This window comes from Chelonia mydas, chromosome 6, assembly GCF_015237465.2.
Source record: "Chelonia mydas isolate rCheMyd1 chromosome 6, rCheMyd1.pri.v2, whole genome shotgun sequence".
Classification (NCBI taxonomy): Eukaryota; Metazoa; Chordata; order Testudines; family Cheloniidae; genus Chelonia; species Chelonia mydas.
The window spans coordinates 97,130,773-97,152,701 of record NC_051246.2 but is presented as its reverse complement, the minus strand read 5'-3'; positions in this window follow the sequence as shown (position 1 = coordinate 97,152,701).

The window sequence follows — 21,929 nt, the reverse complement described above, 5'->3', positions numbered from 1 at the left end:
ATTTTGTTTAAAGAGGGCTGTGTGCTCTCATCCAAGGACAAATTGTTTCTAGAGAGATATAGTTAATATGTATTATTTGTATTGTGGTAGCACCTAGAAGCCCTAGTCATGGATCAGGCCCCCACTGTGCAATGTGCAAACACAAAATAAAAAGATGGTTGCTGTCCCCCCAAAAATACCATCTAAGCAGTGACATGCGGAGACATTTTTAGTAATCTATGTGATGCTTTGGGAGTTCACCCAGACCAGTCAGGGGTTCTGTCACTGCCTGCCCTGTAACCCTGGGTGCCTCTGTGCAGTGCAGAGCCCTGGCCCAGAGCCCTGACACCAGCAGGACAGACTCACTACAGTGGTCTCACCCTGGTTTCTACCCGTCCAGATACTCCTTTCAGGGTGACCACAACAACCCTTCAAAAAAAGTAAAACTATTTCCCCTGTTTATTTCCCCCCACCACTGTTCCTCACACGTTCTTGTCAACTGCTGGAAATGGCCCACTTTGATTATCACTGCAAAAGGTTTCCCCCCGCCTCCCGCTGGTAATAGCTCACCTTACCTGATCACTCTTGTTACAGTCTGTATGGTAACACCCATTGTTTCATGTTCTCTGTGTATATAAAATCTCCCCACTGTATTTTCCACTACATGCATCCGAGGAAGTGAGCTGCAGCTCACGAAAGCTTATGCTCAAATAAATTTGTTAGTCTCTAAGGTGCCACAAGTACTCCTTTTCTTTTTGTGGATACAGACGAACACAGCTGACTCTCTGAAACATAGTCAGTATAGTATGTCGATTGCAATGGACTTTTTACCTTCAGTCCATTTGGTATGATGTCCATCTGTCTGCACTTGGAGAGGAAGATGATGTCTGTCTGTATCTGTGCGAGGTTTTTCATGAAGTTCATGGATTTACACTTCATACGGCTTGTCATAAATATAAAGGGAAGGGTAACCACCTTTCTGTATACAGAACTATAAAATCCCTCCTGGCCAGAGGCAAAACCCTTTCACCTGTAAAGGGTTAAGAAGCTAGGATAACCTCGCTGGCACCTGACCAAAATGACCAATGAGGAGACAAGATACTTTCAAAGCTGGAGCGGGGTTGGGGGGAACAAAGGGTCTGTCTGTCTGTGTGATGCTTTTGCTGGGAACAGATCAGGAATGCTCTTCAGAACTCCTGTAAAAAGTTAGCAAGCAATCTAGTTAGAAATGCGTTAGATTTTTTTTGTTTAAATGACTGGTAAATAAGCTGTGCTGAATGGAATGTATATTCTTGTTTTTGTCTTTTTGTAACTTAAGGTTTTGCCTAGAGGGGTTCTCTATGTTTTGAATCTGATTACCCTGTAAGGTATTTACCATCCTGATTTTACAGAGGTGATTCTTTTACTTTTTCTTTAATTAAGAGTCTTCTTTTAAGATCCTGATTGCCTTTTCATTGTTCTTAAGATCCAAGGGTTTAGGTCTGTGTTCATCTATGTAAATTGGTGAGGATTTTTATCAAGCCTTCCCCAGGAAAGGGGGTGTATGGCTTGGGGGGATATTTTGGGGGAAGACGTCTCCAAGTGGGCTCTTTCCCTGTTCCTTGTTTAACATGCTTGGTGGTGGCAACATAGGGTTCAAGGACAAGGCAAATTTTGTACCTTGAGGAAGTTTTTAACCTAAGCTGGTAAGAATAAGCTTAGGGGGTCTTTCATGCAGGTCCCCGCATCTGTACCCTAGAGTTCAGAGTGGGGAAGGAACCTTGACACAGCTAAATGCAGTGCCTTGCATGGTGCCAAGTATCAGAGGGGTAGCGGTGTTAGTCTGGCTCAGTAATCCTGTTTTTCCTTCTTTTTCTGTTTATAGTCTCCAAAACATAAACCTACCTATACTATGAACTCGGCAGCAGCTGGAGTTCATGATTTTGTAGACACATCTAAGATACGTAATGAAAAAGATAAAGGTTCATGATAGATTGCATAGCTCGCCAACAATTTGACATTTTAAACTCCACCTTTCTTAATAAGTCATCTCTTTTCTTAAGTTCTTTGTTTATAAGGCTTTAGATCTAAAAGCTTGTATTTCTTCAGCACCCATGTATGCATATAACAAAGGCCTGAACAGATGGCTGTTGCTATCTAATGCTAGTCATTCCTTGTTTTAATTACCATAGCAAGGTATAGTTAGCTGAATCACAAAACTATGTGTTGCAAGATGGGTGGCTTGTTGGCATGGTGTGCATACTGATAGAAAGATTAAATAAATGCATTAAAACTATTCTAAAAATGAAAACATATCCTCTTGTCCAATTACCTTAGATTTTCCAGAGATATCCTACCATAATATAAAATCAAACACAGCATTCTGCAGTCAGATTGTTTTCATTCTGGTGAAGTAAAGGATGGGGGCGGGTTAAAATTGGACCTAGAACAGAAAGTTACCTTTTGCTTTCACTGTGGAAGTAGTGGAGTCTCTGCATAATACATACACATAGGCACATGCATACAAAGTTACACCCAGAAATATTCATGGTCTTTCAGATCAAGTGTCTTTCAACTGCTCCCATTTCACGTTAGCGATGTTTGAGAGACACTTTGATCCAGTGCCTTCATCTGGACTTTGACAGAGAAACTCTCCCAGTTTAGTTGCCCAAAGAGATCCCTTCCAACTCCAGTACTCCCCTCAGCTTCTGGAGTTAATACTTTACTTTACCAGAGGTCTGTGTTTCTGAGGTTCTGAACTCAAAATTGTATGGTTTTAGGATAGTTCTTTGGGGAAATCCTGACCCCTCCTCTATGACTGGGGAGGGTCTCCTGGCAATGGAGACAGGCTGGTTCAAATGGTCAAAAGGTAGGGGAGGGAGAGGCAGGACTCAAAGGCATTCCGCATAGAACAGATTGATGTCAGTGCACAGAGTGCAGTAGGAGAGACTAGCCAAAAGAGGAGTGGGGCAGGGACGAACATCTTGTCTACAACTTTTCAAGAGAAGCTATAGGCTACATCTACACTATGGGTTAGAGGTGTGATTCCCAGCTCACATACACATTGTTATGCTAGCTTGATGACAGCCGGTGTGAATATAAATAGTAGTGTATGAGCAGCAGCAGAGAAGGTACAAGCTAGCCATGCTGAGTACAAACCCGCCTGAACTCCATTGGTACATATGTGGCAAGGCTAAGCCATGACTCCACTGCTACTGCCCATGCTACTTTGGCTACATGATAAATACTTGTGCTAGCTCAGTGAGAGCTAGTGCAGTATGTGTAGATGAGCTGGGAATCCACCCCCTAACTCATAGTATAGATGTAGCCATGAAACTATAGCCTGAAATAACCTTTCAGTCCATGGCATGGAAGGGAAGGGAGGATTCTATCTCTGCTACTCCTTCACGCATCTACACAGTAGCATGCCCAGGTATCTAGCCTCTGTGCTGACATAAGGATTTGGCCTTGTGGATATGTGGCTATTATGATGCTTGTATAGCCCTGGATCATTAGCAATAGTAGTAACACTATGGAGAGTGTTTATGTCTGGCATTGTAAAAACACAGACATATGAAAGACTGGTGCTTCTTTTCTGCAGTTAGAGGTATGCGGGTATGTATTGATCTAGGTAAAGAGTTTTACTCCTACAGGGTTATTCATGTTTGGAGACATTTCTTCTTGTCTTTGTTGATTTTGGGAGTTTCTCAGATTTAATTTTATTATCTTACCTCTTTTACAGATTAAAAGAGGTGCATCAAAAAAGGGAATTGAAATCTTTGAAGAGCAGCAGGGAAGAATGTCAGTCTGCTTATACACCTCGCACAAATGCCACCACCTCTTAGCGTTCTGTTTGTACTTCAAATATGTCTCATCCTTGTTTTTACTTTTCAGTAGCTCCTTCTTTCTGGTCATTTGGGTGTCCTGTTGCTGCTCTGTAAATCTCCTAGTAAAAATATTTCCAGGATGTTAATCTTGCCTTAGAGAGACTGCATTGTGAGCACACAAAACATCCATCCCTTGCTAAGGTACTCAGCTATGTATGTGGTTTGTTGCCATCTGGATACCAGCTTGGCTGTGGAGCCGATAGCTCTGCAGAAACAAAGCCAGTTTTGTATATATTTTCTTCTTTTATTTGAAAGATTTTGTTTAAATTTTCTCCCATCTTAACACAAAAGTCTCATCTCCATAAATAAGAGCCATTGTGCCCTCTTTTTAAAAAGTGACTGTATATAAACAAACTCATAATGTCAGGGAGACAGACAGATATACCTTGTACATAATATAAAAAGCAATGCCACAAAAGCCGTATCCATATGCTTCCAGACTTTATGGGGTTTGAAATCTGGATCTGAATTTTACAGTGAGGGCTCTTCTCTCATTTGAACCCCTATAAATTGCATCCTACTGTGCACCCACGGATCTCACATCATCACAAAAATAAAATTAACAAAATCAAGCCAATACTGAACTACATGTGAGTTTTCAGAGTAGATCAGTAGTAAATACTATAGCCGTATTTAGTCGCTGATATAATATTTGACATGTACACTAAAAGACAAGGTCAGCTTTATTAAAAAGATACGGTATCTCAACCAAAGAGAACTTAGTTATCTAATAGTTAACCATTTCCCTGGACAAATTACCCAGGGTGCACTCAGAGCTGACTAGATCCTTTGGGGAACGCTGCGGAGAGAGGATGCAAATAGTTAAACCTCATTGTTTCTTGTTTAACTTGGCTCTTTAAATGGTGAAACTTTTTCCCCTTGTACAATAGATCTCATGCCAAAGCCAGCTGCTTATCCACAAGGCAAACAGCACACCTGTTAGTCACCAGAATTGTGTAGGTTATAAATTAGAATGGAAATCTGAACGATTTCTTGACTGCAATAAAAATGCCACTGAAATTGACAAAGATAAGTGAATTAAGGTGAGCAACGATACTGCAGAGTTTTTTTAAAAAGCAGTCCTCTGGTGAAATTGCACCGAGGTCTTTATGCAGCCAGAATTATACACATGCTTCAAGAAACATCAACAGCAATTGTCTCCTGTTTTACCTGTTCCCTCCATATGTAGCACAGCAATTCATTTGTAAATTTCCTACAAGGAGGAAGCCTACAAAGGTTTTGAAGCTGTAGAGAATGGTAAAGGATGTATTTAGTAAAGGGTGATAATTACAGCTGGGAAAATAATTCTTAATTAATACTTGATTAAAGTAATTTTGCTTCTTTTTCTGTTTTCAAATAGCCAGCAAATACATCAGGATTTTCTTCAATTAATTAAAAAAGTCTGTACATAGTTCTTGATGTGTACATTTTCCCCCAAAATTTTGCTCATGCAGATACACATGCAAATCTGCATGCCCACGTGTGCTTCTTGTCTGCATGTGAAATTACCACAATTGTGAGAGGAAATGACAATGTGAATCCGCAGTTGGAAAGCAGATGTGGAACTGTGGCCCAAAACAAAGAATTACGTTCTGAAAATGATTAAAAAAAATAATAATAACCTTGCCCTTTACTACTTGTTAATCTAAATCAGATGGCTCAAGCTTCAGGTCAACCTTCAGATCTGAATGTTCAATACCCTATAGTCCATATACAAGGTTTTGGTTCAAGTCATTATAGGATATGGGTCCAGTTTTAGAATCTGAATACTTTCAAAAGTGAGGTTTGTCCATGATTTTGGTTAAGGAACATTTCTATTTGTTAATCTGGTAATAAAATTGAATAGGAACTGGTTTAGTTATCTTCTACATATTTCTGTAATGCCAGTGATGTAAATTAGGTTGTTTCAGTTCAAAAACGAGACTCACACTGGCAATAGGTTTAAGTGAGCATAAGATCACAACTTCAAAATGTTTCGAGATTCAGTTTAGATAACCGTACATGCAACCTGTAGCCAAAATCTCTTTAGTCTTTGAAATGGACTGGAAATCAATCTCTCCCATGAAACTTTTAGTACCTGTGGCCCTGGATGAAGCGAGAAAAGGTGAAGGAAGTGAAAATGAAAGAAAAACGTATGTTAGACACATTTTTTTGGACTTCAACAAAGGGTAAGTTCTATATTGGAAGACTGTTCAAATTGGCTCAAATAAGTCACTTAACCACACTGTGCCTCAATTTATCCTTCTGTACAGTGCGTATAATAATATGCATGTAATACATATATAACCTACAAATCAGTGTGTTATCTTTCTCAACACCCATATATACATATAATATTTGTAATATATGGTTATAATAATTTAAGAATTTAAGTATCTGTTAAATGAGTCTAACAATAAATCCAGAGGGATTGTGAGGATTAATATATGTACTTTGTGAAAGGGGTACTTATATGGTAGATACTATGATATGTACTATTCTGGGATGATAATATAAATCATATAGGCTTGGGGTGAAATTTAAAACTTATATATAAATTGTGAACAAGTCTTTAGACCAAATGCAGTGGTGACATAAATGCTAGCGCAATCTTGATTTAAAATTGCCAGTGATGGGGTATCCACCATGACTCTTAGTAATTGGTTCCAATGGTTAATTATTCTCACCATTAAAAACATACTCCTTATATGCTCAGGGACTGATTTATCACTGTATTACTCCAGTTTTATGCTGGTGTAACACCACTGAGATGAGGTGAATAGGGCCCTAGGCATTAGTCAAAATCTGGTGTAAGTAGTAAGGTAGCATTTGCATTCAATATGAGGTTTTTTTTTTTTTTAAGAGTGTACCTTGTAAGATAAGGAGAGAGAGTTTTAGCAGTAACTAAAGAGAATGATTGAAGAAAGTTCTAGTTAGTCTTTTAGTTGTTTTTTTTTAACTCATTCTCTTCACTCCCCACACAGCAACACCCACTGGAAGCTAAATTGGTTTGAGTTGCACTCATTTTTACAACACCTTACAAGAAACTGTTGTTTATGCAGCAATTTACATGACCTTTGTATCTATCACATAGTGACCAGCCAAGAGATGCTGACTTTAACTTCCCCCCTGCAGACTTGCAGACTTTCTGTTTTATTTGACTTTTTTGTTTTCACCCTTGTTGTTTTGCAACAATGGTTCATTTTATCATGTTTAAACCAAGTGCCAGATAGATGTTCAGAAATAAAGGCAAATGCACACACAGCACAACCCAGCTCAGGAGTGATAGGAAAGAATGCTAAAAAAAAAAGGTGGTGAGGGGAAGTGGCGGGGGGAAGGAGACAGGAGACGGGGCATTTACACAAGGCTGTCCCTAAAGTCATGGACTTTCCCTACCACACAATCCTCTCAGTCACCTACAGGTGTACACCACATGAGCTGGTAAAAATGTACTTGTGAAAGGCTTGATGACAGTTCCATATCTATAATTCATTCATTCCTAATGTGCATCTGTTAGCTATAGAACAATGAACAACGATGGTATAATCTAAGGGTCTGACAGCATTTCTATTATAAACAGGCTTTGTAATCCGACTGTAAAAATTCACTCCAGACTGAAACTTGGCAGAGAGAGTATAAGCTCCAGTAACTTGATGGTTTTGTCTTCCAAATAGGGGCCAGACAATCAAGTGGACTTGACCAATTAACAGAATCCCCCATCTGGTGGGGATTCTTGCGGACCAAAAGCAGCAGCACTATCAAAAAAGATATTTGCTCCTCTGGCTGAACCAACCAAACTCAGTTGGAAACTCCTAGGCTAGCCACAGCTGGAGGTTGGTTTTTTGGACAGAAGCAAAGTTACAAGTTCTCTGGCTTCAGATGTTTTTTGCTTCCTAATAACAAATATGGCTCCAGTTATGGAAAACTGGTTATGTTTAATTGTGTTAGGTATTTAGAAAAGCAAACATTACAATTGAGAACAGCTGAGATCATTGTTGAGATTTAAAAATTATTTGCTGTGCATGAACAGTATTATTTGACAAATATTTTTCCTAAAGGATTTGGCTACTCAGTGTGCATTCAGCCTCCATATTTACCTGATTATCCAGTTCACGTTGTACCTGTTAAATATGCATTAAAATATTTGTGATGTTGCACTCCAGATGCTTTATGAAAATATGTTTATGAATGTGAATATGATGTAACTGGAATATGCTTTATGCAAACGGTCTCTTCTAAGGTATCATTACAAAGCTTATAATCTACTGAGTGTGTTCATCTAATTTGTATGAATGTATCATTCATGTATCTGAAACTAGGAATATGAAATATAACTCTGAGGTCGTATTGTAATTATTGAAAGTGTGGGCCATTAATGGTGGTTTAGAATCTTGATGGCTCCCACTGACTAGGGCAATTGGTTATAAATGGTCTGTTTACTTGCAAACCTTCCTGGGTCCATGTGGGCCAGCTCCGAAAGAATGGAGGCTGGGGTCTCACAGGACATGTGAACATGTCACCTGATACTGGAATCCATCTTAAACCTGGTGCTTCTCCATTTAGAAGGAGGGGTGCGGACCCAGAAAGACAAAAGAGTCCCGCTTCATGCCAAAGCTATAAAAGGGGGTGGAACAGAACAAAGAAAGCTGCCAATCATGAGAACACCCCTACTTTCCACCTAAGATGTCTGCTGGAACTAAAAAGGACTGTACCGGGGAAAGGATTGGGCCCAGACTAAAAAGAAGTCTAATCTGTGAAAGAAGCTTATTGGAACATCTCTGAGGGTGAGATATTACCTGTAATCAGTTTCTTAACATATTAGGCTTAGACTTGCGTGTTTTTGCTTTATTTTGCTTGGTGACTTACTTTGTTCTATCTGTTGTTACTTGAAACCACTTAAATCCTACTTTTTATAGTTAATAAAATCACTTTTTGTTTATTAATGAACCCAGAGTAAGTGATTAATACCTGGGGGAGCAAACAGCTGTGCATATCTCTCTATGAGTGTTATAGAGGGTGGACAATTTATGAGTTTACCCTGCATAAGCTTTATACAGAGTAAAATGGATTTATTTGGGGTCTGGATCCCACTGGGAACTGGGTGTCTGGGTGTTGGAGGCAGGTAACCTGCTAAACTGTTTTCAGTTAAGTCTGCAGCTTTGGGGGCGTGGCCCAGACCCTGCAGCAGGCTAGCATGTCTGGCTCAACAAGGCAGGGTTCTGGAGTCCCGAGGTAGCAGGGAAAATGGGCTCAGAGATAATCTCAGCACATCAGGTGACAGTCCAAAGGGAATCCCTGTGACCGAACCTGTCACAATATTGTTATGGTTATGTTGTCTTACAGAAGTGCCCACAATGTGTTAGGCTCATCCACATTTAGGAAGGCACACTTCCTGGCCCAGAAATCTCACAGCCAATTACTTATATCAGTCCTACATGTAGGGAGGACACTTCATGTTTTCTGAAATGTTTCTGCCCCTTCATGACATCTGTAATAATATTAATAAAGGTTATGGATCAGAGCCTCAGCTGGGCAAACTGGAATAGCTCCACTGACTTTAATGCTAAGTCTTCACTGAAAAAGGGAGATGTATTTTTACATTGATAGCTGCTAACTTGAGAGGGCTGTGATTATGTAAAATCCTAGTCGCGACAGGCACTGGCAATTTTTAACTTCAGTGTAGGTAGTCAAGGTCAACACCCTACCCTTGGCCTACGGTCTACCTCAACTAGCTACACTGAGGTTAAAAATTGGCTATGCCTTTATTCCAGTAGGAATTTACATCAAGATAGCTAACACATGTTAGCTAACTCAATGTAAAAAACACACCTTTGTTTGCAGTGAAGACTTAGCCTCAGTTAATGGAGATATTCACGATTTATGCCGGCTGAGGAGCTGGCTCATTATCTCACATTTATAAAGCATCTTTGATCCTTAAAAATCCCAAACGGGATCTTTTACAAAGAAAGCATCTGAAGGTCTAATTAATCTACAGCTGAAATGCAGCCAGACCTGCAATGGAATGTGGGTAGTGCACAGCAAGACTACACTTTGAATATAGGACCTGGTTGAAAATACAGGGGAAATTAATGTAAGCAGAGATAATTATGAAGTTGAAATTTGAATAGGACACTGAAACAACTACTTCATACTCTTCCACAAAATGACAAGGGTTCTTTACATTAGTGTTTAGGACTTTGATTTTATGTCTCAGCCAAATACAATTTCTTGGCTTTCTCTGCAGATCCATCAGTAATTGCAACACTTCACACTTTCTCCTGTACTGCACTGCATTCTTTTAACCTTCTCCCTACCTTTCACCTCAGCCCCATGGCCAGATGTTATCCACAGATTCCTTGAAGGGATCTCAGATTTTGGTGTCAGATTTCGTCCCCTAAAAGAAATTATTTAAAAAATAAAACAAAGCATCACTCTAACACTGGATGTAACCAAAATAACAATAGCAACTTTAATGCTTGAAAGGAGTTAGTAGACTGGGTAGCTCAAGGCACTGGTGATGTGCTAGAGAAACTTTTACTTCTGCACTGCTGCTTTGAAATAGCCCAGTTAAGTAATAATAATGATACTGTGCAATAATAAAACTATGGGTGTTTGGAGACCTATGTAAAATTAATTTGGTGGTCTTAGTCCAGTTCCTAAAGGACTGGTATCCACATAACTGTGACAATATATACCCACTGGCAGTCATAGCAGAGAACATAAGAACATAAGAATGGCCATAATGGGTCAGACCAAAGGTCTATCTAGCTCAGTATCCTGTCTTCCGACAGTGGCTAATGCCAGCTGCTTCAGAGGGAATGAACAGAACAGGTAATCATCAAGTGATCCATCCCTATCGCTGATTCCCAGCTTCTGGCACACAGAGGCTAGGGGCACTGTCCCTGCCCATCCTGGCTAATAGCCATTGATGGACCTATTCTCCATGAACTTATCTAGTTCCTTTTTGAACCCTATTATAGTCTTAGCCTTCACAATATTCCCTGGTAAAGACTTTCACAGGTTGACTTTGAATAGAAATACTTCCTTTTGTTTGTTTTAAACCTGCTAACAGGCTAAGGATTGCATGGAATCGGAGACTGAAGGCCAGTCCCTCTTTATCCTAAGAGTGGGAGTGCTGACAGTGCTGTGTCTGTCTAGTGACTAGAGCACTTCAGTCTCCAGAGCGGTCAGTCCATCATTTCTTACACCTAGTAAATCTATTTTGAAATTACTTAAATAGCCTAATTTTTCAAAGTATTGACTTTAAGAAAGAAAAATAAAAAGAAGGACTCAGAACAAATAAAATAAAAATAAAAATGGGAGAATAAAGAACTATAAAAGCTAATAAAATAGCCCGACTCACAAAAGTTCACTTCCACCTAATATTTATAACTTTAATGATAGAAAGGATTTTGAGTAGGCTGCTCACAAACAAAATATGGGACACCATGTTCCTTAATAACTATTGATGATCTCCTTTATTGTCTCTGAGAGGCCATTCAATATATTTGTAACCAGTTCATATAAAGTATTTTGTCAGTACATATGATCCACCAGCTTTCTCATGATGGGTCCAGATCGCCCTATGAAGACACATATTAGGGAAATGAAATATAGAACGAAAGTGCACCATGTGTACTCAGTATATTAATATTATTCCTCAGAATAAAAGTCTTAAATGTGCAGGCAATATCTTGACAAGATCAATTAAAGTGTATTTTTAGGGTGGGGGGAGGCAGGGGAGAACAGGCAATAAATCAAAAGTATTCCACATTGGAGAAAGGGTATATTTTATAGTAGGTTAGAGTATATCACAGCATGGAAGGTGATTAACAGCATATTAGGTAATGATATAAGTGCCATAAATGAGTTTACATTCTGCAATGTAAATATTCAGCAGTGCTGGTGCATGAACAAAGAAACCAAGATTACAAATGCAGTTTTGGACTATGTCCAGTCTGCTTTCCAATCAGTTTTTTTTTCCAGAATTCATTTTTTATGTAAAATCATTTATCCAAAACCCTTCTTTGTTCTAGGGATATCATCCTTCATGTCTTAGGAAGAACAAATGGTTTACAATTATTTTTACAGGCAAGGCTTTTAAAACAATTATGATTAAATTCTACCAAAAGTTTGCCTTCAAAATCTGAATATATGCCCCCCATTGCTAGTTAAGTAAATCTAGAATACCTACATACTCTCTCCTTATACACATTCATGGGGACATTCAATGACATTAAAGGGCCAAAAAAAAGGCTTTTAATTTAAAACAATGTATGATTAACTTGTGGGACATCATCCAAGACAAGGATTCAAAACCAGATGAGATATTTATGTGGATAATTAGAACATTCATATATTAGATAGGATAAAAAATTAGAAAGACTATATACTCTCACAATTCTGGGCATAATCTAAATTATAAATGATAGAGGCTAGGAGATTTCCTGTATAGGCAGGTTTTTCCATAATTGTCCACAGTGAGGTTTCCTGAACTTTTTTCTGAAGTATCAGGTACTGACAACTGTCAGAAATAGGATACTGAACTAGATGGACCTCTGGTTTGATCTGCAATGGCAATCCCTATGTTATATTCCTCTTCAGAAGGAATATAACATAGGGATTGCCTATGTCTGTTCACTGTACCCAGTCAGAGACTGTAGAGATTAAAAGGTCACTGGACACCAGTGGGATACCTGCAGCATGGTCAACTGAAATGCAATATTCTCTTCAGTGTGCCACCAAAGTCCCCCAATACTGACCCAGAAGAAGTAAAGATGAGAATCTACATAGCCAATTCATTTTTTGGCTTCAGCTCTGAGCCTGTCACCAGGATGTCTTTTATAGTGCAGGTTTCTGTGACTCATCAATTTAAGACCACAAAACTATGAGACACCAGTCAAAATGAAGAACCAGCAGATGATAGTGGCTGCTTTTCTTTATTATTCATAAGAGCTATGCTTGAACATCTCTGCATATCATTCCCAAGCCCTCTGAACCATCCATATTCTCAGGATATTCTCAGAATTGTGTAATTGTGGCTCTCTGTAATTACTGCCATATCTGAATGAGGGTCAGGCTATTATGCCATGGAAAGAGTAAATATAAGTTCATAACTTCAGTCCCACTCCATTGCCCCCCCCATCCCCACCTCCATTCTAATCTTAGTTTCCTGTAATGGTCTATGTCTCCATAACTCTGTAAACTAATGAGTGGTCTCTAAGAGTATGTCTACAATACAATACCTGAGACTGGCTTGTGCCAACTGACTCAATCTCATGGGGCTTGGGCTGTGGGCCTATAAGATTGCAGTGTAGACATTTGGGTTCAGGCTGGAGCCCAGACTCTCGGACCCTACAACGAAGGAGACAATGGGAGAGGTGGGCGGTCAGCCAAGATTAGGACGAAAGCCCTGATCCAAAGAAGGTTTTGCATTTACTTCCTCGGATTTGGGATCCAGCACTGAGTTTGTATACATTGGACCCTTTAGTCTAGACATGTGTGAAGTGTTGACTATTAGAAGCTTGTATTGCATGTCTGTGTTATAATCTGTTCAAGAACATTCACTTGTTTTGTATTCTCCTGAATAAAGAGTAAAAATAACTTCCAAAAATATAAAAGGAGTACTTGTGGCACCTTAGAGACTAACAAATTTATTTGAGCATAAGCTTTTGTGAGCTACAGCTCACTTCATCGGTGAGCTGTAGCTCATGAAAGCTTATGCTCAAATAAATTTGTTAGTCTCTAAGGTGCCACAAGTACTCCTTTTCTTTTTGCGAATACAGACTAACACGGCTGCTACTCTGAAACCTTCCAAAAATATGTATAATATGAGGAATATACACTAAATATATTGCCACTTCAGGCATTTTCCTTTTATCTTGAGCCTTGTCTTAACACAGTAGGGAAGAGACACCCTCCTTTACCTAGATAATAACTCAATTTGTAAAGTTTATATGCAAACATACTGTACCGTGAAGAATGCATGGAATTCTCTGACAGACAGGCCTCTCTACTCCTTAGCATTCCTTTCTAGTCAGCCTTGCAAATGTGCAAAGTATTCATGGCACCTTTTATAATCCAGCAGGGTTATAGAAATAGGTTAAGTGGATGTTGCTCAGTAAGAATAGTTCACACCCGTACTAAAACAGAAAGGGAAAACCTGACGGTGGGAGAACGACTGAAGCAGAGATAATCTACCCTACAATGAGATAGAAATATAGAAAGGGAAATAAATATACAGAGAAAGAGAGGGGGGCTTTAATAACTTAGCAAATGAAAAATAAGCACAGAGATTTTTTCATATAGAATGTAGCCCACATTGGTAATGACCATGCATATTAATACAAATGCACCTATCAAAATTGTACACTAAAATCCACAACATACTGAAAACTGTCAACATAATGAGACTGTTTCCTCCAAACCTGAGTTACCCAGATAACCCAAAAAAGAAAAGGAGTACTTGTGGCACCTTAGAGACTAACCAGTTTATTTGAGCATGAGCTTTCGTGAGCTACAGCTCACTTCATCGGATGCGTCTATGCATCCGATGAAGTGAGCTGTAGCTCACGAAAGCTCATGCTCAAATAAACTGGTTAGTCTCTAAGGTGCCACAAGTACTCCTTTTCTTTTTACGAATACAGACTAACACGGCTGTTACTCTGAAACCAGATAACCCAGCAACCCACCAATCAAGAAAAGGACTGAGGAAAAGATCAACAACCTGAAGCTGTGTCAGACACGTGGGGTAAATAAGTTCCAAAGCTTAGGTATCTGCACTGAGAATATCAGACCATGGAAATTCCAGACATGGAAATTCCAGTCTAGAAACTGTTGAAGTTATACACAGGAGGGGAGAGATTTTTTTCCAAGATAATCAGGGTCCCCTGCAGGGTTTATAAACAAATGTCAACACCTGACATTGCACCTTAAAACAAATAAGAAACCATAGCAGTCTTTGGAGAAATAGTAGAACATGCCCTGACCAAGTCAATGGACAGCTAATTCTGTACTCCCTGATTTATGATTCAGGCATAAATTAAAAAAGGAGAAGCTTTTTTTCTCTTACCTCCTCCTGAGCTGTACTTTCTTTGCCATGTAACCTTTTCTGTTCACTGTTATGTTTATTTAAAATATTTACAGTGTGTGTCTGTGTTGGGGTATACTCTTCACGCCAGCCCTAAGAGTGTTGAATTAGGCCAAATGGGCCCAATCAGCCAATTAAGATGCAAAAGAGGGAGATGTGGGCTGCGAGGAGGGTGCTAATTAGGAGATAGATCACCTGTGAGGGAACAAGAAAGGCTTCTATAACTCCAGGATGCTGACAACACTCTGGAAGGTGGGAAGAAGGAAGTTGCAGTCTTTCTACATGAGGTAAGTGAGAAGGAAGGCTAGGTAAGGGTTTACCTACTAGGCTTAAAACAGAGGCATCTGACTAGGAAGGCAGGTGTGATGCTGGCAAACCAGGTCATAGAGCGTATTCAGGTCAATTCACTTGTGTTTTAGTGCAGATCAAAGCAATGAATGTTTTGGGTGTTTAAACTTTGTAAAACTAATAGGATGTTACATGCATTGTTTTTATTTATCTGTGTCCTGTCATAATGTAATAGCAAACATTTACATTATAAATACCTCTAACTAAATAACTCATCGGACATCAAAGAAGCTTTGTAGAATGCTAATGAAGGACTTTATCAGAAAAGGCACTAATTCCAAAGCAAATGGCAATTGTGTGTTGTGATGTAAGGTCAGAGACTCAAAACTCATTCCTCACTCATCCTCATCAAAGGAAAAGCCCATGTGGATAGAGACACTGTCAGCTTATCTTCTGTCAGAAAAAGACATGAGACTGTCTTCCATGAAAGATTCTTTATCTCTGAACTGTTAGGACTCTTACAGGGAAGTGTACCAGATGGAAAGCGGAGATCCCCAGAGACAATCTGTATACCCTGAAAAGACTTTTGTGAAGTTCATTACATCACTGCCACCATTTAGAATTATAAACTGTGATTCACTTGTACATATATTTTACCTACTTTAACCTCTCAAGAACTCTTATTCTTTTTTCTTAGTTAATAAACTAACCAAAGATTTATTATGGAACTGGCTGCCAGCATTATCTTTGACGTAAGATCTGGAGTACCAATTGATCTGGGATAAGTGACCAGTCTCTTGGGACTGGGAGCAATCTGCTGTGTTTGCTATTTGGTTTTAATAACTTTTTAACACAAAGTTCAGTTTGTCTGGGTGGCAACACTGATAGAATGATCCAGAATGATCACATTTGTTCCTAACTTGGTAAAATCTAATTCTAGAACAAAATACCCATTTGGGGTATCTGTTTCTGTACCTGTTTCTGACAGTCTGTCCTGAGGTAGGCACTCACAGTTTTGAGCCACGCCAGACAGCATGACAGCTAGAGAATGAAAAGCTTGGAGAAGCATCTTCAGAAGTTCTCCAGGGGTGAGAGAAGTTAGGTAAAAGTAGCTGCAGACTTTAACTGCTCATTATAAAGCCCTGGACTGGAACCCAGAGTACGGGGTGGACCTGAGTTCCTCTGCCATCCACTGCACAGTGGTATTGCTAGGGGCAGTGGAACAGAGAGACTGCCTGAGTCACTGCAGGAGTGACATAGTTAGGGCAGGAGGACTGCCTGATGAAAGCGTGTCCTCCTGCCCCAGCAGCAGGACACGCCTTCATAGAATCATAGAATATCAGGGTTGGAAGGGACCTCAGGAGGTCATCTAGTCCAACCCCCTGCTCAAAGCAGGACTGATCCCCGACTAAATCATCCCAGCCAGGGCTTTGTCAAGCCTGACCTTAAAAACTTCTAGGGAAGGAGATTCCACCACCTCCCTAGGTAACGCATTCCAGTGTTTCACCACCCTCATAGTGAAAAAGTTTTTCCTAATATCCGACCTAAATCTCCCCCACTGCAACTTGAGACCATTACTCCTTGTTCTGTCATCTGCTACCACTGAGAATAGTCTAGAGCCATCCTCTTTGGAACCCCCTTTCAGGTAGTTGAAAGCAGCTATCAAATCCCCCCTCATTCTTCTCTTCCATAGACTAAACAATCCCAGTTCCCTCAGCCTCTCCTCATAAGTCATGTGTTCCAGTCCCCTAATCATTTTTGTTGCCCTCCGCTGGACTCTTTTCAATTTGTCCACATCCTTCTTGTAGTGTGGGGCCCAAAACTGGACACAGTACTCCAGATGAGGCCTCACCAATGTCGAATAGAGGGAAACGATCACGTCCCTCGATCTGCTGGCAATGCCCCTACTTATACATCCCAAAATGCCATTGGTCTTCTTGGCAACAAGGGCACACTGTTGACTCATATCCAACTTCTCGTCCACTATAACCCCTAGGTCCTTTTCTGCAGAACTGCTACCGAGTCATTCGGTCCCTAGTCTGTAGCGGTGCATTGGATTCTTCCGTCCTAAGTGCAGGACTCTGCATTTGTCCTTGTTGAACCTCATCAGATTTCTTTTGGCCCAATCCTCCAATTTGTCTAGGGCCCTCTGTATCTTATCCCTACCCTCCAGAATATCTACCACTCCTCCCAGTTTAGTGTCATCTGCAAACTTGCTGAGGGTGCAATCCACACCATCCTCCAGATCATTTATGAAGATATTGAACAAAACCGGCCCCAGGACCGACCCCTGGGGCACTCCACTTGATACCGGCTGCCAACTAGACATGGAGCCATTGATCACTACCTGTTGAGCCCGACAATCTAGCCAGCTTTCTATCCACCTTATAGTCCATTCATCCAGCCCAAACTTCTTTAACTTGCTGGCAAGAATACTGTGGGAGACCGTGTCAAAAGCTTTGCTAAAGTCAAGGAACAACACGTACACTACTTTCCCTTCATCCACAGAGCCAGTTATCTCATCATAGAAGGCAATTAGATTAGTCAGGCATGACTTGCCCTTGGTGAATCCATGCTGACTGTTCCTGATCACTTTCCTCTCCTCTAAGTGCTTCAGAATTGATTCCTTGAGGACCGGCTCCATGATTTTTCCAGGGACTGAGGTAAGGCTGACTGGCCTGTAGTTCCCAGGATCCTCCTTCTTCCCTTTTTTAAAGATGGGCATTACATTAGCCTTTTTCCAGTCATCTGGGACCTCCCCCGATTGCCTTGAGTTCGCTTTCTCCCCCTCTCCCTCCCTCCACCAAAAGGGAAATCACAGTGACACCTGGCCAGAGGGCCAAGTCATGAAGCAGCCATACTGTGACTCTGTGAGCAAGACACAGAGGCAATGATGGAAGAGAAGAAAGGTGCTGAACCAGATGGAACTAATCCCCAGAACTGCCAGAAGGAGGTGCCACTCAGCGGTGAGTCGAGCATCCTGTGACAGTGTCCTAAAGTCTTTCATGGGGGTTGAATCCTCTTACCTCTGGATGTATCTGAATCCTCATTACTCAGCAAGTCAATGGGTGAAATTCTGGCCTCACTGAAGTCCATGATAATTTTGCCGTTAATTTTAATGCAGCCAGCATTTCATCTGTTTATTAATAATAATAGTTTAACATTCTATAGCACTATCCATCTGAGGAACTCAAAGAACTTTCTAAAAACATTAATTTGACCACAAGCCACCTTGTGGGGTAGGTCAGTGATTCCCATTTTACAAATGGAACATCTATGGCCCAAGTGAGTTGTCCAAAGTCACACAGGAAGTCTGAGCCAGAACCAGGAAGGGATACTAGAGCTCCTGCATCCCACTTCACACCATCCTTAATAACAAAACAATAGTAGTAATTAATAAAATGTGGAAGGCAGCCATCAGCCAATGAGACAAGTGCAATCACCAGATTGTAGTTAGTAGTAGTGACTGCCATCTAAAAACTGTCTACCAGAACAGAATCCACCCCAGAGATAGACAGCTTGAGAGAGAATCAATTTCTGTTAATTATTTCTCACCTGAAGACTCAGCCACCTTGAAGACATAATAATTTCCATGGCAGCCAATTGTGATATCCCAGAGGAATGTGACTATGGGAGAGGAGGAGTAGATGTGGATGAACTCTTATGAGACAGATTCTGTTTCTGTACACATTTCTTCAGTAGACAAGAGGAGAGAAACACCAGAAAACATAGGAGTTACAAACTGAATGGTTTCTATGCAGAATTTTTTTCAGAAACTTCCATGAGAAATCCTTTGCCATTTTAAATAATAAAAAAAATATTTTTTTTATATACACTCTTCAGTGACAAAGACAGTTTTGATGGGAGTATAATCCTAGCCTCTTTCTAAGTGTCTCCTGAGAACAGCTCCCTTAATTCAGTCACAGTCTGTCTTCCCTACTGTTCAGTATGTAAGTCAGACAGCCAAATGCAGGAAATATTGTGGCACCAAATTTCCTTATACAGATGTCATTCCATTTTTATTTTGATGTCATAAATACATGATAAAAAAGCATTAAATAGGCAGCAAATTTCATGCAGTCCCATCTGAGGGATAACTCACTCACCTTTGTATCATTAACTGCTGTGGAAAATCTAGTTCTCCGGCTGCTTGAGAAGATTATTATTAGCGTTTTATTAGGTTTCTTGGTTGTGCAGTATATTACAGTATAAAAAGACACAAATGCTATAAATTATGGGGGTGGACGGGAAATCATCCCTGGCTCCCTCCGACCTTAATAAGGAACAGTAACAGAAAAGGGAAGTTTGCAATTCCACTAAAGCCCATCTGATGAATTCCACATGTAGACCATGTTCAGAAAACATGACATTTGTTTTATTTTTGTCAACAAAAAATTAAGCACTAAGATTATTGAATATGTTTATTAATTCTTGTATTTGGAAGATTATCTAACAAGGGTAAAATTATGTGATGTGCAGGGATGAAAATAACCACTTGTTGCCTTGGTCCACAGTACCTGGAAAACATTAGCTTCCTATCCGGGAAAAGATTAATGGACACTAGGCTTAAGTTATAGGGAGACCATATGCAGAGGTGGACACATTTTAGTTTCGGTCGTTTTACTGGACAAATTTTAGTTCAAATGCGAAAAAAGTAAATATAACTGACCAATCAATATTGCTCGTGGTATAGAATGAACATGAAACAACTGGAGAACACTATTTCAAGAGGGAGTGATACACACCCATCAAAAATTAGCAACACTGGCTACATTCATATTTAAACTACTCTGAAATCAATGGCTTTTTTTAAACAACATAAACCCTTTGGATTATTTCCAAGAAGCAATACACAAAGGCTCTAAAATTGTGGTGAACGAATGTACTGGTCCACAGAGCACTTCCAGATTGTCTGTGTTGTATCTTATATCCCAGTGATGTAATGTTTATCATTCTTTGAGTAGTGATACTTCCTCCCAGTCGCAACCCAATTCGAGATTATTCAGGGCTTGTCTAGCTACCCACAGTGCAACGCTCCGGAAGTCAACTCTAGCCTCGGTACTGTGGAAGCACTCTGCCGAGTTAATGCACTTAGAGCATTTTCTGTGGGGACACACACACTCGAATATATAAAACCGATTTCTAAAAAACCGACTTCTATAAATTTGACCTAATTTCGTAGTGTAGACATACCCACAGAGTACTCAGGAAATTAATCTGAATTAACTAAAGGTGCAAATTTAAAATGGATTTGTTACATTACATTGAACCTATGCGTGGACACTCATTCAGAATTAAAGTGGCCTTAAATTGTTTAGTTAAATTCCCATTGGAATTAAGATAAACCAAACCAAAGCTTCTTTAACTGTGAATGAGAATGTCCACACAGGAGTTTGATGTAGTTTAACTAATCCACTTTACATCTGTACCTTTAGTTAATTTGGATTAATTTCCTGAGTGTCCCCTTTGTAGACAAACCCTCATTTTTCAATACTAGTTTCCAAAGATTTATTCAACCATCTGCTCAAGAAACTCCCTAAGGATACACAGGAAAAATCCACACAAACACACCCCGGGAGCCCCGACCAGGGGTATTCTATCTGCTTCCCAAGATCCATAAACCTGGGAATCCTGGACGCCTCATCGTCTCAGGCATTGGCACTCTTACAGCAGGATTATCTGGCTATTTGGACTCTCTCCTCAGACCCTATGCTACTAGCACTCCTAGCTATCTTCAAGACACCACCGACTTCCTGAGGAAACTATAATGCATTGGTGATCTTCCTGAAAACACCATTGTGGCCACCATGGATTTAGAAGCTCTTTACACCAATATTCCACATGAGGATGGATTTACAAGCTGTCAGGAACAGTATCCCTGATGAGGCCACAGCACACCTGGTGGCTGAGATTTGACTTTGTCCTCAGCCACAAGCATTTCATATTTGGGGATGATTTATACCTTCAAGTCAGCAGCACTGCTATGGATACCCACATGGTCCCACAATATGCCAACATTTTTATGGCTGACTTAGAACAATGCTTCCTCAGCTCTCGGCCCCTAGCTCCCCTCCTCTACTTGCACTACATTCATGTCATCTTCATCTGGACCTACAGGAAGGAGGCTCTTGAAGAATTCCACCAGGACTTCAACAACTTCCACCCCACCATCAACCTCAGTCTGTATCAGCCCACACAAGAGATCCATTTCCTGGATACTACTGTGCAAATAAGGGATGGACACATAAATACCACCCTATACTGGAAACCTACTGACCGCTATACTTACTTGCCTCTAGCTTTCATCCAGAATACATCACATGATCCATCATCTACAGCAAAGCCCTAAGATACAACCACATTTGCTCCAATCCCTCAGACAGGGACAGACACTCTTTCAAGCATTCTTGAAACTACAGTACCCACCTGGGGAAGTGAAGAAACAGATTTAAAGAGCTGGAAGGGTACCCAGAAATCACCTACTACAAGACACGTCCAACAAAGAAAGTAACAGAACGCCACTGGCCATCACCTACAGTCCCCACCTAAAGCCTCTCCAGCACATCATCAAGGATCTACAACTTATCCTGGAAGATGATCCCTTGTTCTCACAAACCTTGGGAGGCAGACCAGTCCTAGCTTACAGACAGCCCCACAACCTGAGGCAAATACTCACCAGCAACCACACACTACACAACAGAAACACCAACCCAGGAACCACCCCCTGC